This window comes from Somniosus microcephalus, chromosome 6 (genome assembly GCF_052327205.1).
Source record: "Somniosus microcephalus isolate GS21.2 chromosome 6, FLI_Smic_1.0, whole genome shotgun sequence".
Lineage (NCBI taxonomy): Eukaryota > Metazoa > Chordata > Chondrichthyes > Squaliformes > Somniosidae > Somniosus > Somniosus microcephalus.
The window spans coordinates 65,230,043-65,252,216 of NC_140992.1; the positions used below are offsets into that span (position 1 = coordinate 65,230,043).

Here is a 22,174-nt window from a genome sequence, read left to right on the forward strand (position 1 = left end):
ACCGCTGTAAAGAAACGGTCTACAATTAATGGTATGCCAACTGGGGGATCTATCTGGTGTGGTGCATGGTTGCATTGTGATGTAGAAAGGTCTGGATTTCATTTTTTAAAAATCAGTGAACAATTGTAATGTAGAACTGGATATGGGCCACCACTTTTATTGGTCATTTGAGTTCCTACTGTTTAACATGTTACTTGGTGGCTTCAATACATCATTTATGCTTCAGCCTGTAATGTGTTGCTCATGGCTGATCCAGAACAACTTTTAATAAGAACATAAAAATTAGGAGCAGGAGTAGGCCATACGACGCCTCGAGCCCATTCAATAAGATCATGGCTGATCTTTGAACTCAACTCCACTTGCCCGCCCAATTCCCATATCCCTTGATTCCCCTAGAGTCCAAAAATCTATCTCAGCCTTGAATATACTTAATGACTCAGCATCCACAGCCCTTTGAAGTAGAGAATTCCAAAGATTCACAACCCTCGTGAGTGAAGAAATTCCTCCTCATCTCAGTCTTAAATGGCTGACCCCTTATACTGACATTATGCCCCCTAGTTCTAGACTCTCCAGCCAAGGGAAACAACTTCTCAATATCTACCGTGTCAATCCCCCTCAGTATCTTGTATGTTTCAATAAGATCACCTCTCATTCTTCTAAACTCCAGAGAGTATAGGCCCAATCTACTCAATCTCTCCTCCTGGACAACCCACTCATCCCAGGGATCAACCTAGTGAACCTTTGTTGCATCGCCTCTAAGGCAAGTATCTCCTTCCTCAGATAAGGAGACGAAAACTGTGCACAGTACTCCAGGTGTAGCCTCCAAAATCCTGTACAATTGTAGTAAGACTTCCTTACACTTGTACTCCAATCCCCTTGCAATAAAGGCCAACATGCTATAGTATTTGCCTTCCTAATTGCTTGCTGTACCTGCATGCTAACTTTGTGTTTCCTGTATGAGGACACCTAAATCTCTCTGAACACCAACATTTCATAGTCTCTCACCATTTAAAAAATATTCTGTTTTTCTATTCTTCCTACCAAAGTGAATAACCTTACATTTCCCCACATTATACTCCATCTGCCACCTTATTGCCCATTCATTTAACCTGCTTATATCCCTTTGCAGGCTCTTTGTGTCCTCCTCATAGCTTACTTTCCCACCTAGCTTTGTATCATCCGCAAACTTGGATACATTACACTCAGTCTCTTCATCTAAGTCAGTAATATAGATTATAAATAACTGAGACCTAAGCACTGATCCTTGCAGCACCCCACTAGTTATAGCCTGCTAACCGGACAATGACCTGTTTATCCCTATTTTCTGTTTTCTGTCCGTTAACCAATCCTCTATCCATGCTAATATATTACCCCCAACCCTATGCGCCCTTATCTTGCGCAGCAACCTTTTATGTCGCAGCTTATTGAATGCCTTTTGGAAATCCAAATATACACAATAAAGATTAACACAATAGTAAGGAAGGATATTAGCTCTGATGATGTGGAATCTGTATGGGTAGAGCTGAGAAATACCAAGGGGCAGAAAACGTTAGTGGGAGTTGTATACAGACCCCCAAACAGTAATGCTGAGGTTGGGGATGGCATTAAACAGGAAATTAGAGACGCGTGCAATAAGGGCACTGCAGTTATCATGGGTGACTTTAATCTACATATAGATTGGGCTAACCAAATTAGTAACAATACTGTGGAGGAGGAATTCCTAGAGTGTATACGAGATGGTTTCCTGGACCAATATGTCGAGGAACCAACTAGAGATCAGGCCATCTTAGACTGGGTATTATGTAATGAGAGAGAATTAATTAGCAATCTAATGGGCGGAGCGATCATAATATGATAGAATTCTTCATTAAGATGGAGAGTGAAGTAGTTGACTCAGAGACTAGGGTCCTGAATTTAAATAAAGGAAACTACGATGGTATGAGGCGCGAGTTGGCTAGGATGGATTGGGGAACGTTACTTAAAGGGTTGCTGGTGGATAGGCAATGGCAAACATATAAAGATTGCATGGATGAACTACAGAATTTGTTCATCCCTGTTTGCCATAAAAATAAAACAAAAAAGGTGACTCAACCGTGGCTAACGAGGGAAATTCGGGATAGCATAAGATCCAAGGAGAGGACATATAAATTGGTCAGAAGAAGCAGCAAACCTGAGGATTGGGAGCAGTTTAGGATTCAGCAAAGGAGGACAAAGGGATTAATTAAGAGGGGGAAAATAGAGTATGAGAGTAAGCTTGCAGGGAACATCAAAACTGACTGTGAAAGCTTCTATAGATATGCGAAGAGAAAAAGATTGGTGAAGTCAAGCGTAGGTCCCTTGCAGTTAGAATCAGGGGAATTTATAATGGGGAACAAAGACATGGCAGACCAATTAAATACATACTTTGGTTCTGTCTTCACAAAGGAGGATACAAATAACCTCCCAGAGATGTCAGGGAACATAGGGTCTAATGAGAGGGAGGAACTGAACGAAATCAGTATTTGTAGGGAAATGGTGTTAGTGAAATTGATGGCATTGAAGGCCGATAAATCCCCAGGGCCTGATAATCTACATCCTAGGGTACTTAAGGAAGTGGCCCTAGAAATAGTAGATGCATTGCTGGTCATCTTCCAAAATTCTATAGACTCTGGAATAGTTCCCATGGATTGGAGGGTAGCTAATGTAACCCCACTATTTAAAAAAAGGTGGTAGAGAGAAAACGGGAAATTATAGACTGGTAAGCCTGACATCAGTAGTGGGGAAAATGCTAGAGTCCATTATAAAAGATGTAATAGCAGAGCACTTGGAAAACAGTGACAGGATCAGACAAAGTCAACATGGATTTACAAAAGGTAAATCGTGCTCGACTAATCTACTGGAATTTTTTGAGGATGTAACTGGTAGAATAGATAAGGCAGAAGCAGTGGACGTGGTGTATTTGGACTTTCGGAAGGCTTTCGATAAGGTCCCGCATAAGAGATTAGTGTGTAAAGTTAAAGCCCATGGGATTGGGGGGGTAAGGTACTGACTAGGATAGCGAACTGGTTGGCAGACAGGAAGCAAAGAGTTGGAATAAACGGGTCTTTTTCCGAGTGGCAGGCAGTGACTAGTGGGGTACCGCAGGGATCGGTGCTAGGACCCCAGCTATTCACAATATATATTAATGATCTAGACGAGGGAACTAGATGTAATATCTCCAAGTTTGCAGACGACACAAAGCTGGGTGGGCGTGTGTGCTGTGAGGAGGATGCCGAGAAACGCCAGTATGATTTGGACAGGTTGGGTGATTGGGCAGATGCAGTATAATGTGGATAAATGCAAGGTTATCCACTTTGGTGGCAAAAACAGGAAGATAGATTATTATCTGAACGGCAATAGATTGGGAGAAGGGGAAGTGTAATGAGACCTGGGTGTCCTTGTGCACCAGTCGCTGAAGGTAAGCATGCAGGTGCAGCAGGTGGTTAAGAAGGCAAATGGTATGTTGGCCTTCATAGAGAGAGGATTCGAGTACAGGAGCAAGGATGTCTTGCTGCAGTTGAACAGGGCCTTGGTGAGACCACACCTTGAATATTGTGTGCAGTTTTGGTCGCCTTATCTGAGGAAGGATGTTCTTTCCATGGAGGGAGTGCAGTGAAGATTTACCAGACTGATACCTGAGATGGCAGGAATGACGTATGAGGAGAGATTGGGTCGATTGGGCTTATATTCGCTGGAGTGTAGAAGAATGAGAGGGGATCTCATTGAAACTTATAAAATTCTAACAGGACTTGACAGACTGGATGCAGGAAGGATGTTCCCGATGGCGGGGGAGTCCAGAACCAGGGGTCACAGTCTAAAGGTAAGGGGTAAGCCATTTAGGACAGAGATGAGGAGGAATTTCTTCACCCAGAGAGTGGTGAACCTGTGGAATTCTCTGCCACAAAAGGCAGTTGAGGCCAATTCATTAAATATATTCAAGAAGGAGTTAGATATATTTCTTAAGGCTAAAGGGATCAAGGGATATGGGGAGAAAGCAGGGACAGGGTGTCATAAATCTCATCATCGAGAAACCACCTTTGAAATAACACTGGACGGCCAGCTGGTGGCGCCGTCCAAGGAGTATAAATACTCGGGCATTGGCCCCAGCTTCCCAGGGACATTTTGTAAAGACAAGGAGCTAGTGGATACAACTGGACTTCCATGTTCTGAAACAAGTTGATTAAAGCCTTGCTTTATGCTCAAACCAAGTGCGTAGTGAGTTTTATTACGTCAATTTAATCAACTTGATATCGACTCCACGCTTTGGGTGATTTCGGGAACAGCCAGCTACGACTCGAACTGTAGAAGGGAACTCAGACAAGTAATCGATCCATCATGGAGAAACTACTCAGACCCGCCCGTCTTGACCTGGACCCGAATTCACTTACAGCTGCTAAGGTATGGAAACACTGGTATCGTACTTTCAGCAACTTCCTTAGGGTGTGGTGACAATGTTCCTGATAAATTAGAAATACTTGCTAATTACGTATCCCCTCGTGTTTTGATTATATCGAAGACTGTGTAGACTATGACGCCACTATCCAAATACTACAGCTATGTGTCAAGTCCTCAACTGAAATTTTTTCTCGGCATCTACTGGCCACAACTCAACAACAACCCGGTGAATCACTTGACGAATTCCTTCAGAAACTTCGCAGGCTCAGCAAGGATTGTAACCTTAAAGCTGTTACAGCTAAGCAGTACCAGGAGGAGTTAATTCGTTATTCCTTTATTAATGGGATTGCATCTCCCTTCATACGTCAGCGTCTGTTGGAGAATAAAACCCTCAAGTTACAGGCTGCCTATGACCAGGCATGTTCTCTGGACTTAGCAAAGAGGAATGCAGACACCTATCTTTCACCACGTGCACGGGCTGCTGCTATCTCTTTTAGTGACTCCTTCGATAGGCCTCGGGTGGAAGCCCTCACGGATGACGATTCCAACCCGGCTGATGACGACCCTACCCTAGAAACCTACACTGATGACGACCCCGCCCTAGCAGCATCTTGGCAATCTGGAAGGAGGTGTTTCTTCTGTGGAGGAGCATTCCATTATAGGAAATTTTGTCCTGCTCGTAACGCCACCTGCAATCATTGCAGCAAGAAAGGTCACTTTTCTAAGGTATGCCAGTCAAGAGCCGCTGTTAATAAGAAAGGCCACTACTAAGGTATACCGGTCGAGAGCTCCTGTTAGTTTTGCAGCTACTATCTATAAAACTGCTCCTCCCCCAAGAACAACTATTGAGGTTACAGCTGTCAAGGGTAAAACTGCCCCTCCTCCCCTCACAGCTGTTTTTCCCCAAAGTTTGTCCCATGCAGCCACGAAGGTTTCGGTAAATGGACACATTTTGAGTGCACTAATCGACTCATGCAGCTCTGACAGCTTCATTAGTGAGCGGGCCGTCCGTAAGTTAAAACTGCGTATTTACCCCTCGGACAGGGAAATTGCAATGGCTCTGACGACACTGACCACCAATTCTTCCGGCTTTTGTCTTGTCGACCTTATTCTCAATGGCCGCACTTATCTCTCCACCCGGCTCGGGTGCTCAAGAACCTATGCAGTGATGTGCTCCTGGGACAGGATTTCCAGAAACAACACAAAAGACTCACTTTCAAGTTTGGAGGGTCAAAGCCGGAGCTTACTATTTCCAAAGTACCGTTTTGTGCGCTTTAGGCGGCTTCGCTCGACGAGCCCTCCTTGTTTGCCAATCTTTCCCCCCGATGTAAGCCCATAGTCACTAAATCACGACGTTTCAGCCAAGATGATCGAGCCTTTATCGAGGCAGAAATCTCTCGCCTTCTAGCTGACGGTATCATTGAGCCATGTTCATCTTCCTGGCGGGCTCAAGTCGTCATTGTTAAAAATCCTCTGAAGCAACACAAGAAACGTCTTTGCATCGATTACTTGCAAACTATTAACCAGTATACTGACCTGGAAGACTACCCACTACCACTCATCGATGACATGGTCAATAACCTTGCCAACTACAAGGTATTTTCAACTTTTGATTTAAAGAGCGCATATCATCAAGTACCGTTAAAGGACTCTGACAAAAAGTATACAGCCTTTGAGGCCAATGGCCGGCTTTACCAGTTTTGTTGCCTTCCATTTGGGGTCACCAATGGGGTGGCCGTCTTTCAACGGGCAATGGATAGCTTAGTCAAACAGGAGAACTTAATGGACACTTTTCCATATCTGGATAATATCACCATTGCTGATCATGACCAGAAGGAGCATGATGCCAACCTCCAGAAATCTTTTGACGTTCTCCATCGTCGCAACTTAACCTTAAATGAGTCCAAATCTGTGAAATCAGTACCATCAGTCAACATCTTTGGCTACTGGGTGGGCAACGGTGTCATCAAACCGGATCCGGAGCGACTTCGTCCGCTTCAGGAGCTCCCTCCCCCTACGAATCTCTGCTCTCTTCGTCGGGCACTCGGTATGTTCGCCTATTATGCGAAATGGATACCCCACTCCTCCGACAAGATCCAGCCCCTGTTTCACGCAAAGTCATTTCCATTGGAGGCAACGGCTATTTCAGCTTTCAATCTCCTCAAGCGATAACTGGAAAACGCCACGTTTCGTTCCATTGATGAAAATCTTCCTTTCGTGGTCGAGTGCGATGCATCGGATGTGGCGATCTCTGCTACCTTGAATCAAGGTGGTCGACCCGTTGCATTACTGTCCAGAACTTTGCAGGGTAGCGAGCTCCATTATCCTCCTGTCGAGAAGGAGGCTACGGCCATCATCGAAGCGGTACGTAAATGGAGTCATTTTCTCTCTCGTCGCCATTTCACACTTATAACCGATCAGCGCTCCGTGGCCTTTATGCTGGATAACCGGAAACGCACTAAGATCAAGAATAACAAAATACAGCTCTGGAGGATGGAATTGGCTGCCTTTGGATACACCATACATTATCGACCCGGCAAAGAGAATGTGGCCCCGGATACCCTCACGCGGGCATTCTGCTCTTCTATGTCAACTTCGACTCTGGCGGATCTTCATACTGACTTATGCCATCCTGGCGTTACCCGTATGTTGCACTTTGTGCGATCTAAAAATCTCCCATTTTCTATGGAAGATCTGAAAAGAACGTGCTCCTCCTGTAAAATTTGTGCGGAGTTAAAACCGCAATTTTTCCGTCAATCAGATGGCTCGCTCATACACGCTATGCAGCCTATGCAGTGACTCAGCATTGACTTTAAAGGGCCATTGCCTTCCTCAACACGGAACACCTACTTACTGACTATAGCGGACGAATATTCACGCTTTCCCTTTGCTTTCCCCTGTCCCAATATGCTTACTTCCACAGTGATCAAATGCCTTGATCAAGTCTTTTCCCTTTGCGGTACGGCCAATTTCATCCACTCTGATCGGGGTCCCTCCTTCATGTCAAGCGAACTCAAAGGTTATCTCTCCCAATGGGGAATCGCCACAAGTAAAACGACACCGTACCATCCCATCGGTAACGGACAGGTTGAGAGATACAACGCTATCATTTGGAACGCTGTTCGTCTTGTGCTGAGATCTCGCAACCTACCAGACCAGTAGTGGGAAACTATGCTCCCTGACGCGTTGCATTCCATCAGGTCTCTCCTTTCTACTTCTACCAATGTCACACCTCACGAGCGATTCTTCAGCTTCCAACGTCGCTCCACCCATGGGACGTCTCTGCGGTCATGGTTGGCAGCTCCTGGCCCCGTGCTGCTCCGAAGATTCATCCGATCGTTGAAAACCGATCCTCTAGTCGACGAGGTAGAACTTCCAAACGTCAACCCCATGTACGCCCATGTGCGGTACCCGGATTGCCGGGAGTCCACCGTTTCGCTCCGGGACCTGGCTCCCTGTCCGGCCGGTTCCGCGGACCCGACTGATGGAGGGAGCCGCGGGGATGAGGCCGACACTCTGCGCTCCCCCGAGGATGATGCCCTACCTGGGACATCGAGGGATCTGCCGGCTGCCCCGCCGGATCCACTCGGGGAGCCGAGCACTCCCCGTGGGATGGCCACCCTGGGCCAGGACGCCGGTCAATGTCCGGGTAACCAACGGGACGATGCCAGTTCTGCGCCTGTGGGGACCCGCACCCGGAGTCACGATCTCCCCAGCCTCCCTCTGGTCGATCAGAGCAACACAGGCCCTGTCGATCCACTGGCACGGATCAAGCAGCCCAGAGACCAAGACACGGTCCGGGGAGACGTGCCTTCTGGCCATAAACAAAAATCTAAAAGACTGCGGCTATTCATGGTCCGCCTAATCCGTTAAGAGGAAGTCGTCGGACTTCCAAATCTTTTAGGCAGGAAGAATGTCATAAATCTCATCATCGAGAAACTACCTATGAAATAACACTGGACGGCCAGCTGGTGGCGCCGTCCAAGGAGTATAAATACTCGGGCGTTGGCCCCAGCTTGCCAGGGACATTTTGTATAGACAAGGAGCTAGTGGATACAATTAGAATTCCATGTTCTGAAACAAGTTGATTAAAGCCTTGCTTTATGCTCAAACCAAGTGCGTAGTGAGTTTATTACGTCACAGGGTACTGAATTTGGATGATTAGCCACGATCTCATTAAATGGCGGAGCAGGCTCGAGGGGCCGAATGGCCTACTCCTGCTCCTATCTTCTATGTTTCTATACTACATCCACTGGTTCCCCTTTATCTACCCTGCTAGTTACATCCTCAAAAAACTCTAATAAATTTGTTAAACATGATTTCTCCTTCAAAAAACCATGTTGACTCTGCCTAATCATAATATGATTTTCTAAGTGCCCTGTTACCACTTCCTTGATAATGGATTCCAGCATTTTCCCAACGACTGATATCAGGCTGACTGCCCTGTAGTTCCCTGTTTTCTCTCTCCTTTTTTGAATAGCAGGGTTACATTTGCTACCTTCCAATCTGCTGGGACTGTTCTAGAATCTAGGGAATTTTGGATGATCACAACCAATGCATCCACTATCTCTGCAGCCACCCTAGGATGTTGGCCATTGGGTCCAGGGGTTTTGTCGGCTTTTAGTCCCATTAGTTTCTCGAGCACTTTTTCTCTACTGATACGAATTACTTTTAAGTTCCTCACTCTTATTAGCCCTTTGGTTCCCCACTATTTTTGCTATGCTTTTTGTGCCTTCTACCTTTCCCATGGAGTTTTTATTTCTCAATGGAATGTATATTCGTTGAGAATTTTGGAATATTTCTTTAAACATTTGGACTTTGAATTTGCAACCTAGCCATTTTTATCTTTCAAACTAAATATAAAAAACGGTATCACACACCTGCATCAACCACACCTTAGGCTTCACAATATTTTACTTTTACATTTTGTATTACACTTGTCCCTTATTGGCTGACATTTCATTTTTCTAAAACAGCAACAAATCCCAACTGAAAAGAAATGTACCAATCAGCAAGCAGAATTGACAACCACCAATGAGGAAGTTCAAGAAACTAAGGCCTAGTTTTTCCTTCTGTTTTCTGCCTATTTTGTAGCAGATTGTGTGGATACGGGAGGAAAATGGGGATTTCCGGCACCTTGCACCAATTTGCTGTTCGTTTTTTTTTTAAACTGTTCCAGTTTTCTTTTGCCTGGATTCCACTGCATGCAACTCATATTTAAATAATGTACTGATATGTACCTTTTAGATTCCCATTCTCTACCTCCGTAACCCACCCCCAAAGATCAATACCTATACAAATGAGGTGTTGCTGGTTACTAGACAGACGGAAGTACTTCTTAGGATAGTTACTTGAACAAACTTTGAAGATGAAGAATTTTTTTTGGGGGCGGGGTGGGGTGTCTCATTCCAGTTTGCTAATTGCTACTGCTGCTATGGAGATTAAGTTTTTGAACCCTCAGACAAAAAGCACATGCCACAATTTCATTAGGGATTCCCCTGCACCTGTGCTTTGAAGAGAAAGAACTGCAAAGGAAAGGAGAAACCCAGGAAGGCGAAGCTCATCAGGCACCATCGGAGTTATTTAGCCCTCACTCACAGGTATGTGCGTCACTATATTTACATACCCATTTGGTCATATCTCAGTCTGTCCAATCGACAAAGCATCAGAAGGCTCTGCTTCCCTCGTAGGATAGAAGAATAGTTACAGCACAGAAGGAGGCTATTCGGTCCATCGAGCCTTTGCCGGCTCTCTGCAAGAGCGCTTCAGCTAGTCCCACTCCTCCGCCCTTTCCCTGTAGCCCGGCAATTTTTTTTCCTTCAGGTACTTATCCAATTCCCTTTTGAAAGCCACGATTGAATTTGCCTCCACCACCCTTTCAGGCAGTGCATTCCAGATCCTAAGCACTCGCTCTGTTAAAGTTTTTCCTCATGTCGCCTTTGGTTCTTCTGCCAGTCACCTTAAATCTGTGTCCTCTGGTTCTCATGAGGCAACAGTGCGACCTGCTTACTCCGTACCCGGAGCCAACCTCCGCCACAAACTCAGCATTGCCACTCAATTTCTATGCAATGGGCTCCTTTCATCGGGGACATAGGCAACATCAGCCAGTCAGCTGTCCACCTATGTCTAAAGGTAACAGATGCATTGTTTGCGTGAGCTGTACAATTCATCACCTTTCCAATGGACCTATCCCATCAATGTGAAACGGTGGTGAACTTTTACCGAATGGTAGGATTTCCCCTCGAGAGGTTGTACCCACGTCGTCATTTGTGTCCCATTTCAGAACATCATCTTATTGAACAGGAAAGGGTTTCACTCACTCAGTGCTCAACAAGTGTACAGTCAGAACCACCTTATCAACACGTAAATGCATGCTATCCAGGCAGCTGCCATGATTCTTTTATTTTATGCTAGTCCAACGTAACCCCCACGTTAAATAAAAAAGAAAAACTACAAATGCTAGAAATCTGAAATAAAAAGCATGAAATGTATAGCAAGTCAGGACTGCACTGGAGTGTCAACCTAGATTTTTGTGCCTAAGTCTTTGGATTGGGATTCTGTAGAGAGAAAAGACCAACATGACTTGTCAACTGTTGGCCCTTCATCAGACTGATGACCAAGAGATAAAGAGGCATTTTTGCAAGGCTGGAAAAAGAGAGAGAAAATTGGGGGCGGAGGGGGAGTGGGTGGTGAGTTTACGGCTGGTGTCTGGATGGCTGTTCTGGGATCAGGGCTACCCTCTGTCGCATTGGCAAATGAACGCAGATTGCTCCCATGTTTGGTGCAGATACAACAAAGGTCACTACCATCAAGCATTGCAATGACGCAGACCATAGGAATTCTGAAGGTTCATTTCAGTATTCTTGCCAGATATGGGAGAGCACCAGAGTCCAATACAGATATGGTATCTCACTTCATCATTCTTTGTTGCATTCTACACAATTTAAGCCTTTGAAAATGACTCCACATTGATGCATCAGAGGAGGAAAAGGTAGGTGAAAAAGGGCAACTTGGTGAGCAGACAGCCCAGAGGATGCTTCAGGAAGAGATCATAGAGAGAACCCTTTGCTAGCTATCATGTACCGTGTGGACGTAATTCATTAGGGACACCTTCACCTAAATAAGATGCAATTCTACTACAAAGTCAGTCCTGCTGTCATGGTTTCCGTTTGGCACTACATCAACTCATTCACTTGTTGACATAGGAATAGGAGTAAGCCATTTAGCCTGTTCCGCTATTCAATAAGATCATGGCTGATCTGTGGCCTAACTCAATATACCCGCCTTTGCCCCATATCCCTTTAATACCTTTTGATTAACAAAAATCTATCAAACTCTGTTTTAAAATTAACAGTTGACCGAGAATCAACTACTGTTTTCGGAGGAGAGTTCCAAACTTTTACCATCCTTTGCATGTAGAAGTGTTTCCTAACTTCATTCCTGAAAAGTCTGGCTCTAATTTTTAGTCTATATGCCCTAGTCCTAGACTCGCCCAGCAGCAGAAATAGTTTCTCTCTACTCCATCAATTCCCCTTAATATCTTGAAAACTTCGATCAAATCACCCGTAACCGTCTAAATTCCAGGGAATACAACCCTAGTTTGTGGAGTCTCCTCGAAATTTAACTCTGAGTCCAGGTATCATTCTGGTAAATCTACACTGCACTCCTTGTGTGTCAGCTGTGGCTGAGTGGGTAGCACTCGCGCCTTTGAGTCAGAAGGTTGTGAGTTCAAGTCCCAACCCAAAGACTTAGGCACAAAAATCTAGGTTGACACTCCAGTGCAGTCCTGAGCAATGTTCCCTCTAATTTTTTGGGGCTGCACGTCACCATTCAAAATTCCGCGCATGCGTGGTTTTTCCATTCAAAAGCCGGCTCACCGGCTATGCGGGACCTCCAGAGCACAGCGCAGCCACACAGCTTAAAGGGAACATTGGTCCTTAGGGAGTGCTGCACTGGTGGTGGTGCCATCTTTCGGATGAGACGTTAAACCGAAGATCAGTCTGCTCTCTCAGGTGGACGTAAAGGATCTCATGGCACTATTTCGAAGACGAGCAGGGGCATTAACCCCGGTGTCCTGGCCAATATTTATCCCTCGATCAGCATCACAAAAGACAGATTATTTGGTCATTATCACATTGCTATTTGTGGAACCTTGCTGAGCGCGTATTGGCTGCCGCGTTTTCTACATTACAACAGTGACTACTCTTCAAAAGTACTTCATTGGCTGTAAAGCGGTTTGAGATGTACTGAGGTTGTGGAAGTCAGTATATAAATGCAAGTCTTTTCTTTTTTCAAGGCCAATATATCCTTCCCAACGTGTGGTGCCCAGAATTGAACACAGTACTCCAGGTGTGGTCTAACTAGAGCTTTGTATAGCTGTCGCATAACTTAGACCCCCTTGTATTCTAGTCCTCTCGATATAAAGCCCAGCATTCCATTAGCCTTTTTAATTATTTTCTCTAATTGTCCATGACATTATAATCATCTATATACATGGACGCCTAAGATTCTTTGGACCGCCACTGTTTCTAGCTTTTCACCATTTAGAAAGTACTCTGTTCTATCCTTTTTCGGTCCAAAGTGGATGACCTCACACTTGCCTACATTGAAATCCATTTGCCACAGTTTTGCCCATTCACTTAATCTATTAATATCTCTTTGTAATTTTATGCTTCCATCTACACTGGTTACAATGCCGCCTATCTTTTTGTCATCGGCAAACTTGGAAATGTGGCTCTCTATTCCATCATCTAAGTCGTTAATAAATATGTTGAATAGTTGAGACCCCACCACTAGTCACATCCTGCCAATTAGAGTACTTGCCCATTATCCCTACTCTATTGCCGCTCAGCCAATTTCCTAACCAGGTCAATAATTTGCCTTCAATTCTATGATCTTCAACTTTAGCTAACAGTCTCTTATGAGGGACTTTATCAAATGCCTTCTGGAAGTGCATATAAATAACATCCATAGACATTCCCCTGTCCATTACTTTAGTCACCTCTTCAAAAAATGTAACCAGTTTCATCAGGCATGACCTACCCTTTACAAATCCATGCTGGCTCTCTGATCAGCTGAAAATTTTCAAGGTTTCCAGTCACTCTATCCTTTATTATAGACACTAGTAATTTCCCGACAGCAGATGTTGGGGTAACTGATCTATAATCCCCTGGTTTCCCCCTCTTACCTTTCTTAAATAGAGGAGTGACGTGTGCAATTTTCCAATCTAAGGGAACGGTTCCTGAATCAAGAGAACTTTGGCAGATTACAGTTAGGGCATCTGCAATATTTTCACCTACTTTCTTTAAATCCCTGGGATGGAACCCATCTGGTCCTGGGGATTTGTCACACTTTAGTACCATTATGTTCTTTATTACTGTTATTTTGCTTACGTTAATTTTGGTGAGTCCCCGTCCCTGATTCAATATTAGTTTTCTTGGGATGTCAAGCAGGCTATCTACTTAGAAACATAGAAAAATAGGAGCAGGAGTAGGCCATTCGGCCCTTCAAGCCTGCTCTGCCATTCATTATGATCATGGCTGATCCTCTCTCAATACCATATTCCCGCTCTCTCCCCATACCCCTTGATGCCTTTTGTGTCTAGAAATCTATCTCCTCCTTAAATATATTTAGTGACTTGGCCTCCATAGCCTTCTGTGGTAGAGAATTCCACAGGTTCACCACCCTCTGAAGACATTTCTATTCATCTTAGTCCTAAATGTCTTACCCTGTATCCTGAGACTGTGACCACTCGTTCTAGACCCCCCAGCCAATGGAAACATCCTCTCTGCATCCAGTCTATCTAGCCCTGTCATGAATTTTATACATTTCAATGAGGTCCCCTCTCATTCTTCTAAACTCTAGTGAATACAGGCCTAGTCGACCCAATCGACCGTCCTGCCATCCCAGGAATCAGTCTGGTGAACCTTCACTGCACTCCCTCTATGGCAAGTATATCCTTTCTTGGGTAAGGAGACCAAAACTGCACACAGTACTCCAGGTGTGGCCTCACCAAGGCCCTGTATAACTGTAGTAAGACATTCTTGCTCCTGTACTCAGATCCTCTTGCAGTGAAAGCCAACATACCATTTGCTTTCCTAACTGCTTGCTGCACCTACATATTTGCTTTCAGTGACTGGTGTACAAGGACACCCAGGTCCCTTTGTACATCAACATTTCCCAATCTATCACCATTTAAATAATACTCTGCCTTTCTGTTTTCCCTACCGAAGTGGATAACTTCACGTTTATCCACGTTATACTGCATCTGCCATGTATTTGCCCACTCACTCAACTTGTCTAAATTGCCTTGAAGCCTCTTTGCATCCTCCTCACAACTCACAATCCCACCTAGTTTTGTGTCGTCAGCAAACTTGGAAATATTACATTTGGTTCCCTCATCCAAATCATCTTGATATATATATTATGAATAGCTGGGGCCCAAGCACTGATCCCTGCGGTACCTCGAAAAAGACCCATTTATTCCTACTCTCTGTTTCCTGTCTGTTAACCAATTTTCAATCCATTGCCAGTATATTACCCCCAATCCCATGTGCTTTAATTTTGCACATTAACCTTTTATGTGGGACCTTATCAAAGGCCATCTGAAAATCCAAATACACCACATCCACTGGTTCTCCCTTGTCTATTCTACCAGTTACATCTTTAAAAAACTCCAGTAGGTTTGTCAAACACGATTTCCCTTTCATAAATCCATGTTGACTTTGCCTAACCCCGTTGATATTTTCCAAGTGTCCTGTTATGACATCCTTTATAATAGACTCGAGCATTTTCCCTACTACTGATGTTAGGCTAACCGGTTTGTAGTTCCCCGTTTTCTCTCCCTTTTTTAAATAGTGGTGTTACATTTGCCACCCTTCAATCTGCAGGAACTGATCCATAATCTATAGAATTTCAGAAGATGACAACCAATGCATCCCCTATTTCCATGGCTACCTCTTTTAGTACTCTGGGATGCAGATTATCAGGCTCTGGGGCCTAGAAATTCACTATGGCCCCGCCAGCTGGCTAACGGCCAAAAGTTAGTGCTGGGCGCGGAGCCATGTGCGACCGTCCGATATTCACTTTTAGCGCCCCAAGTCGGAACCGGCCGCTATTCCAGGGTGCGCCCGCCCCCGCTTGGGGCGCTGAAACTGAATTTCAGCGCTCTAAGTGCCGCTGCGCCACCCGATGTGGTGCGGCAGGCTGCGGTACTGCAGGCCTCCTCCTCTTAAGGTGGAGGTGCCTGCAACGGGGAGATCACCGCTGGATTGTGCCGGCAAATGAGCCCGGCACCACGGAGAAGTGCCGGGCTCGCAGAAAGCAGCCGGCAATGCCGCGGGGGTGGAGGAGGCCGGGGAAGGAGGTGCGGGCAGGCGGCCGCCGAAAAAGCGGCCGGCCGCACCTCCACCTTAAAGCGCCCCAGTAGCGCAGCAGTACAGCCCCATTTTTCAATCGCTGTTTGCGGCCGCTGCAGAAGAGGCGGCCGCAACTAAATATAGGGTTTGGGCCGGAAGCAGGGCGGAACCGGGGCACTGCGCACACCGATGACGTCATCGGTGTCGGCGCAGCGCTACCGGCTACCGCCGCCATTACCGCAGCGCTGAATATCAGCGCACCCTCTTACACTGGCGCAGAAACCCTATTTGGGCGGTAACTGGGCGCAAAGCCCACTGAATTTCTAGCCCTGGGGATTTATCAGCTTTTAGTCCCATTAATTTCTCCAGCACTATTTTTTTACAAATACTAATTTACTTTAATTCCTCCTACTCACTAGACCCTTGGTTCCCTAGCATTTCTGGGAAGTTATTTGTGTCCTCTTCCGTGAAGACAGAACCAAAGTATTTGTTTAATTGCTCAGCCATTTCCTTGTTCCCCATTATAAATTCTCCCGTTTCTGACTGTAAGGGACCTACATTTGTTTTCACTAATCTTTTTCTTTTGACATACTTGTAGAAGCTTTTACAATCCGCTTTTATGTTCCTTGCAAGTTTACTCTCATATTCTATTTTTCCCCTCTTAATCAATCTCTTGGTCCTTTTTTGCTGAACTCTAAACTGCTCCCAATCCTCTGGCTTGCTACTTTTTCTGGCAACTTTATATGACTCCTCTTTAGATCTAATACTATCCTTAATTTCTTTTGTTAGCCATGGTTGGGCCGCTTTTCCTTTTTGTGTTTTTGCGCCAGAAAGCAATGTATAACTGTTGCAATTCATGCATTTGTTCCTTAAATGTTAGCCATTGCCTATCCACCTTCATGCCTTTTAATGAAGCGCCCCAATCTATCATAGCCAACTCGTAGTTTCCTTTGTTTAGATTTAGGACCCTGGTTTTGGATTGGACTTCTTCACTTTCCATCTTAATGAAGAATTCTATCATGTTATGGTCACTTTTCCCTAAAGGACCCCGCACAGCAAGATCATTAATTAACCCCTTCTCATTGCACAATACCCAATCTAGGATAGCCTGTTCCCTAGTACGATAGCAAAATACTGCAGATGTTGGAAATCCGAAATAACAACAGAAAATGCTGGAAAAACTCAGCAGGTCAGGCAACATCCGTGGAGAGAAATTTGAGTTGACGTTTCGGGTTTGACCCTTCTTCAAAACTGTTCCCTAGTTGGCTCCTCAAAGTACTGGTCTAAAAAACGACCTCGTACACACTCCAGGAATTCATCCTCCACAGTATTATTGCTAATTTTGTTTGGCCAGTCTATATGTAGATTAAAGTCACCTATGATTACTAGTACCCTTGTTACATGCATCTCTAATTTCCTGTTTGATGCCATCTCCTACATAACTACTACTGTTTGGAGGCCTATAGACAACTCCCACCAGTGTTTTCTGCCCCCTTGGTGCTTCTTAGCTCCACCCAGACTGATTCTACACCATGATTTTCTGAGCCAATATCCTTTCTCACTATTGCTCTGATTTCATCCTTTACTAAAAACGCCACCCCATCTCCTTTTCCTTTTTGCCTGCCCTTCCTAAATATCGAATATCCTTGGATATTCAGCTCCCAGCCTTGGTCATCCTGCAGCCATATCTCCGTAATCATAGAAACATAGAAGATAGGAGCAGGAATAGGCCATTCGGCCCCTCGAGCCTGTTCCGCCATTTAATGAGATCATGGCGGATCATCCAAATTCAGTACCCTGTCCCTGCTTTCTCCCCATATCCCTTGATCCCTTCAGCCGTAAGAAATATATCTAATCCTTCTTGAATATATTTAATGAATTGTCCTCAACTGCCTTCTGTGGCAGAGAATTCCACAGGTTCACCCCTCTCTGGGTGAAGAAATTCCTCCTCATCTCAGTCCTAAATGGCTTACCCCTTATCCTTAGCCTCTGACCCTTGGTTCTGGACTCACCCGCCATCGGGAACATCCTTTCTGCATCTAGTCTGTCTAGTCCTGTTAGAATTTTATAAGTTTCAATGAGATCCCCTCTCATTCTTCTAAACTCCAGCGAATACAAGCCCAATCGACCCAATCTCTCTCCATGCGTCATTCCTGCCATCCCAGTTATCAGTCTGGTGAATCTTCGCTGCACTCCCTCCATGGCAAGAACATCCTTCCTCAGATAAGGTGACCAAAACTGCACACAATACTCAAGGTGTGGTCTCACCAAGGCCCTGTACAACTGCAGCAAGACATCCTTGCTCTGTACTCGAATCCTTTCGCTATGAGGCCCAACATACCATTTGCTGCCTTAACCGCCTGCTGCACCTGCATGCTTACCTTCAGTGACTGGTGCACAAGGACACCCAGGTCTCGTTGCAATTCCCCTTTTCCCAATCTATTGCCGTTCAGATAATAATCTGTCTTCCTGTTTTTGCCGCCAAAGTGGATAACCTCGCATTTATCCACATTATACTGCATCTGCCATGCATCTGCCCAATCACCCAACCTGTCCAAATCATACTGGAGTTTCTCTGCATCCTCCTCACAGCACACATGCACACCCAGCTTTGTGTCGTCTGCAAACTTGGAGATATTACATCTAGTTCCCTCGTCTAGATCATTAATATATATTGTGAATAGCTGGGGCCCTAGCACCGATCCCTGCGGTACCCCACTAGTCACTGCCTGCCACTCGGAAAAAGACCCGTTTATTCCAACTCTTTGTTTCTTGTCTGCCAACCAGTTCTCTATCCAAGTCAGTACCTTACCCCCAATCCCATGTGCTTTAACTTTGCAAGCCAATCTCTTCTGCGGGACCTTATTGAAAGCCTTCTGAAAGTCCAAATATACCACATCCACTTGTTCTCCCTTATCTATTCTACCAGTTACATCCTCAAAAAATTCCAGTAGATTAGTCAAGCATGATTTACCTTTTGTAAATCCATGTTGACTTTGTCCGATCCTGTCACTGTTTTCCAAGTGCTCTGCTATTACATCTTTTATAATGGACTCTAGCATTTTCCCCACTACCGATGTCGTTTTCTCTCTACCACCTTTTTTAAATAGTGGGGTTACATTAGCTACCCTCCAATCCATGGGAACTGTTCCAGAGTCGATAGAATTTTGGAAGATGACCAGCAATGCATCTACTATTTCTGGGGCCACCTCCTTAAGTACCCTAGGATGTAGATTATCAGGCCCTGGGGATTTATCGGCCTTCAATCCTGTCAATTTCCCTAACACCATTTCCCTACAAATACCGATTTCATTCAGTTCCAACTCTCATTAGACCCTATGTTCCCCCACATCTATGGGTGGTTATTTAAGTCCTCCTTTGTGAAGACAGAACCAAAGCATGTATTTAATTGGTCCACCATTTCTTTGTTCCCCATTATAAATTCCCCTGATTCTGACTGCAAGGGACCTACGCTTGACTTCACCAATCTTTTTTGCTTCACGTATCTATAGAAGCTTTTACAGTCAGTTTTTATGTTCCCTGCAAGCTTACTCTCATACTCTATTTTCCCCCTCTTAATTAATCCCATTGTCCTCCGTTGCTGAATCCTAAACTGCTCCCAATCCTTAGGTTTGCTGCTTTTTCTGGCCAATTTATATGTCCTCTCCTTATCTTATGCTATCCCTAATTTCCCTTGTTAGCCATGGTTGAGTCACCTTTTTTGTGTTATTTTTATGCCAAACAGGGATGAACAAATTCTGTAGTTCATGCAATCTTTAAATGTTTGCCATTGCCTATCCACCGTCAACCCTTTAAGTAACGTTCCCCAATCCATCCTCGCCAACTCGTGCGTCATACCATCGTAGTTTCCTTTATTTAAATTGAGGACCCTTGTCTCTGAGTCAACTACTTCACTCTCCATCTTAATGAAGAATTCTATCATATTATGATCGCTCCTCCCCAAGGGGCCACGCACAGCAAGATTGTTAATTAATCCTTTCTCATTACATAATACCCAGTCTAAGATGGCTTGATCTCTCGTTGGTTCCTCGACATATTGGTCCAGGAAACCATCCCGTATACACTCTAGGAATTCCTCCTCCACAGTATTGTTAGTAATTTGGTTAGCCCAATCTATATGTAGATTAAAGTCACCCATGATAACTGCTGTGTCCTCATTGCACACATCTCTAATTTCCCGTTTAATGCTATCCCCTACCTCAGCATTACTGTTTGGGGTTCTGTATACAACTCCCACTAACGTTTTCTGCCCCTTGGTATTTCTCAGCTCTACCCATACAGATTCCACATCATCAGAGCTAATATCCTTCCTTACTATTGTGTTAATCTCTTTAACTAGCAATGCTACCCCACCTCCTTTTCCTTTTTGCCTGTCTTTCCTGAATATTGAATACCCCTGGATGTTGAATTCCCAGCCTTGGTCACCCTGGAGCCATGTCTCCGTAATCCCAATTATATCATATCCGTTTACATCTACTTGTGCAGCTAATTCATCCACCTTATTACGAATGCTCCTCGCATTAAGACACACAGCCTTCAGGCTTGTTTTTTTAACAAACTTAGACCTTTTAGAATTACTATTTACTGTGGCCTTGTTTGATTTACACCCTTTATTTCTCTGACTGCCACTTTTGCTTTTCTCCTTCCTGTCTTTTGCTACTATCCTTGCTTCCCTTTCCTCTGTCTCCCTGCACAGGTTCCCAACCCCCTGCCATTTTAGTTTAAACCCTCCCCAGCAGCACTAGCAAAACACTCCCCCTAGGACATCGGTACCGGTCCTGCCCAGGTGCAAACCGTCCAGTTTGAACTGGTCCCACCTCCCCCAGAACCGATTCCAATGTCCCAGGAGTTTGAATCCCTCCCCCTTGCACCAGTCCTCTAGGCATGTATTCATCTGAAATATCCTTCTATTTCTACTCTGACTAGCATGTGGCACTGGTAGCAATCCTGAGATTACTAGCTTTGAGGTCCTATTTTTTAATTTACCTCCTAACTCCCTATATTCCACTTTTAGGACCTCATCCTGTTTTTTACCTTTTATATTATATAAAATTATATATAGCAATTATATCGTATCCGTTTACATCTATTTGCGCTGTTTATTCGTCTACTTTATTACGAAATGCTTCGTGCATTCAGATACAGTGCCTTTAGATTGGTCTTTTTAACATTTTTAGACATCTTAATATTTTTTTGTACTATGGCCCTATATGTATTACCATTTTTTCTTACCCGGACCCTATTTTTTAGTGCACTCCTTTGTTTATACGCTCTGTCCCTTCCTGACACAATCTGGTTATCCTTACCCCAATCACTTTCCTGCACTGCTTCCTTCTCTTTTCCCTTTAGCATTCTAGATTTCTCTCCACTCGGATCCTCCATCAGCCCCCCCCCCCGCCACCCCCAACCGCCTTATTCAGTTTAAAGCTCTATCTATCTCCCTAGTTATTCGATTCGCTAGAACTCTGCTCCCAGCATAGTTCAGGTGTAGTCCGTCCCAACGGAACAGCTCTCTCTTTCCCCAGTACTGGTGCCAGTGCCCCACGAATCGAAACCCACTTCTCCTACACCAATCTTTGAGCCACACATTCATCTCCCTGATCCTATTGACGCTGTGCCAATTTGCTCGTGACTCCAGTAATAATCCAGAGATTATGACCTTTGTGGTTCTGCTTTTTAATTTAGTCCCTAGTTGCTCAAACTCTCTCAGCAGAACCTCTTTGTCCTACCTATGTCATTGATACCTACGTGGACCACGACAACGGGATCCTCCAATGTAACACCCCTATTTAAGAAAGGAAGGGGAGAGAAAGCAGGAAACTATAGACCAGTTAGCCTAACATCTGTCGTTGGGAAAATGCTGGAGTCCTTCATTTAATGAAGCAGTAGCAGGGCATTTGGAAAATCATAATGCAGTCAGCATGGTTTTATGAAAGGGAAATCATGTTTAACAAATTTGCTGGAGTTCTTTGCGGATGTAACGAGCAGGGTGGATATGGGTGAGCCAGTGGATGTGGTTTATTTTGATTTCCAGAAGGCATTTGATGAGGTGCCACATAAAAGGTTACTGCATAAGATAAGAGCTCACGGAGTTGGGGGTAATATATTAGCATGGATAGAGAATTGGCTAACTAACAGAAAGCAGAGAAGCGGTATAAATTGGTCATTTTCCGGTTGGGAAACTGTTACTAGTGGGGTGCCACAGGGATCGGTGCTGGGGCCTCAACTATTTACAATCTACATTAATGACTTGGATTAAGGGACCAAGTGTAATGTAGCCAAGTCTATTGTTGATACAAAGATGGGAAGGAAAGCAAGTTGTGCAGAGGACTCAAAGAACCTGCAAAGGGATATAGACAGGCTAAGTGAGTGGGCAAACATTT

The 22,174-nt window shown here is 44.7% G+C and overlaps 1 protein-coding gene across 3 annotated transcripts in view; it reads left to right on the forward strand.

Annotated features, from left to right (window-relative positions):
* Nucleotides 1-22,174, forward strand: part of LOC147115769 (spermatogenesis-associated protein 16-like) — a 258,198-nt gene that overhangs the window by 292 nt on the left and 235,732 nt on the right. The window lies entirely within an intron of this gene.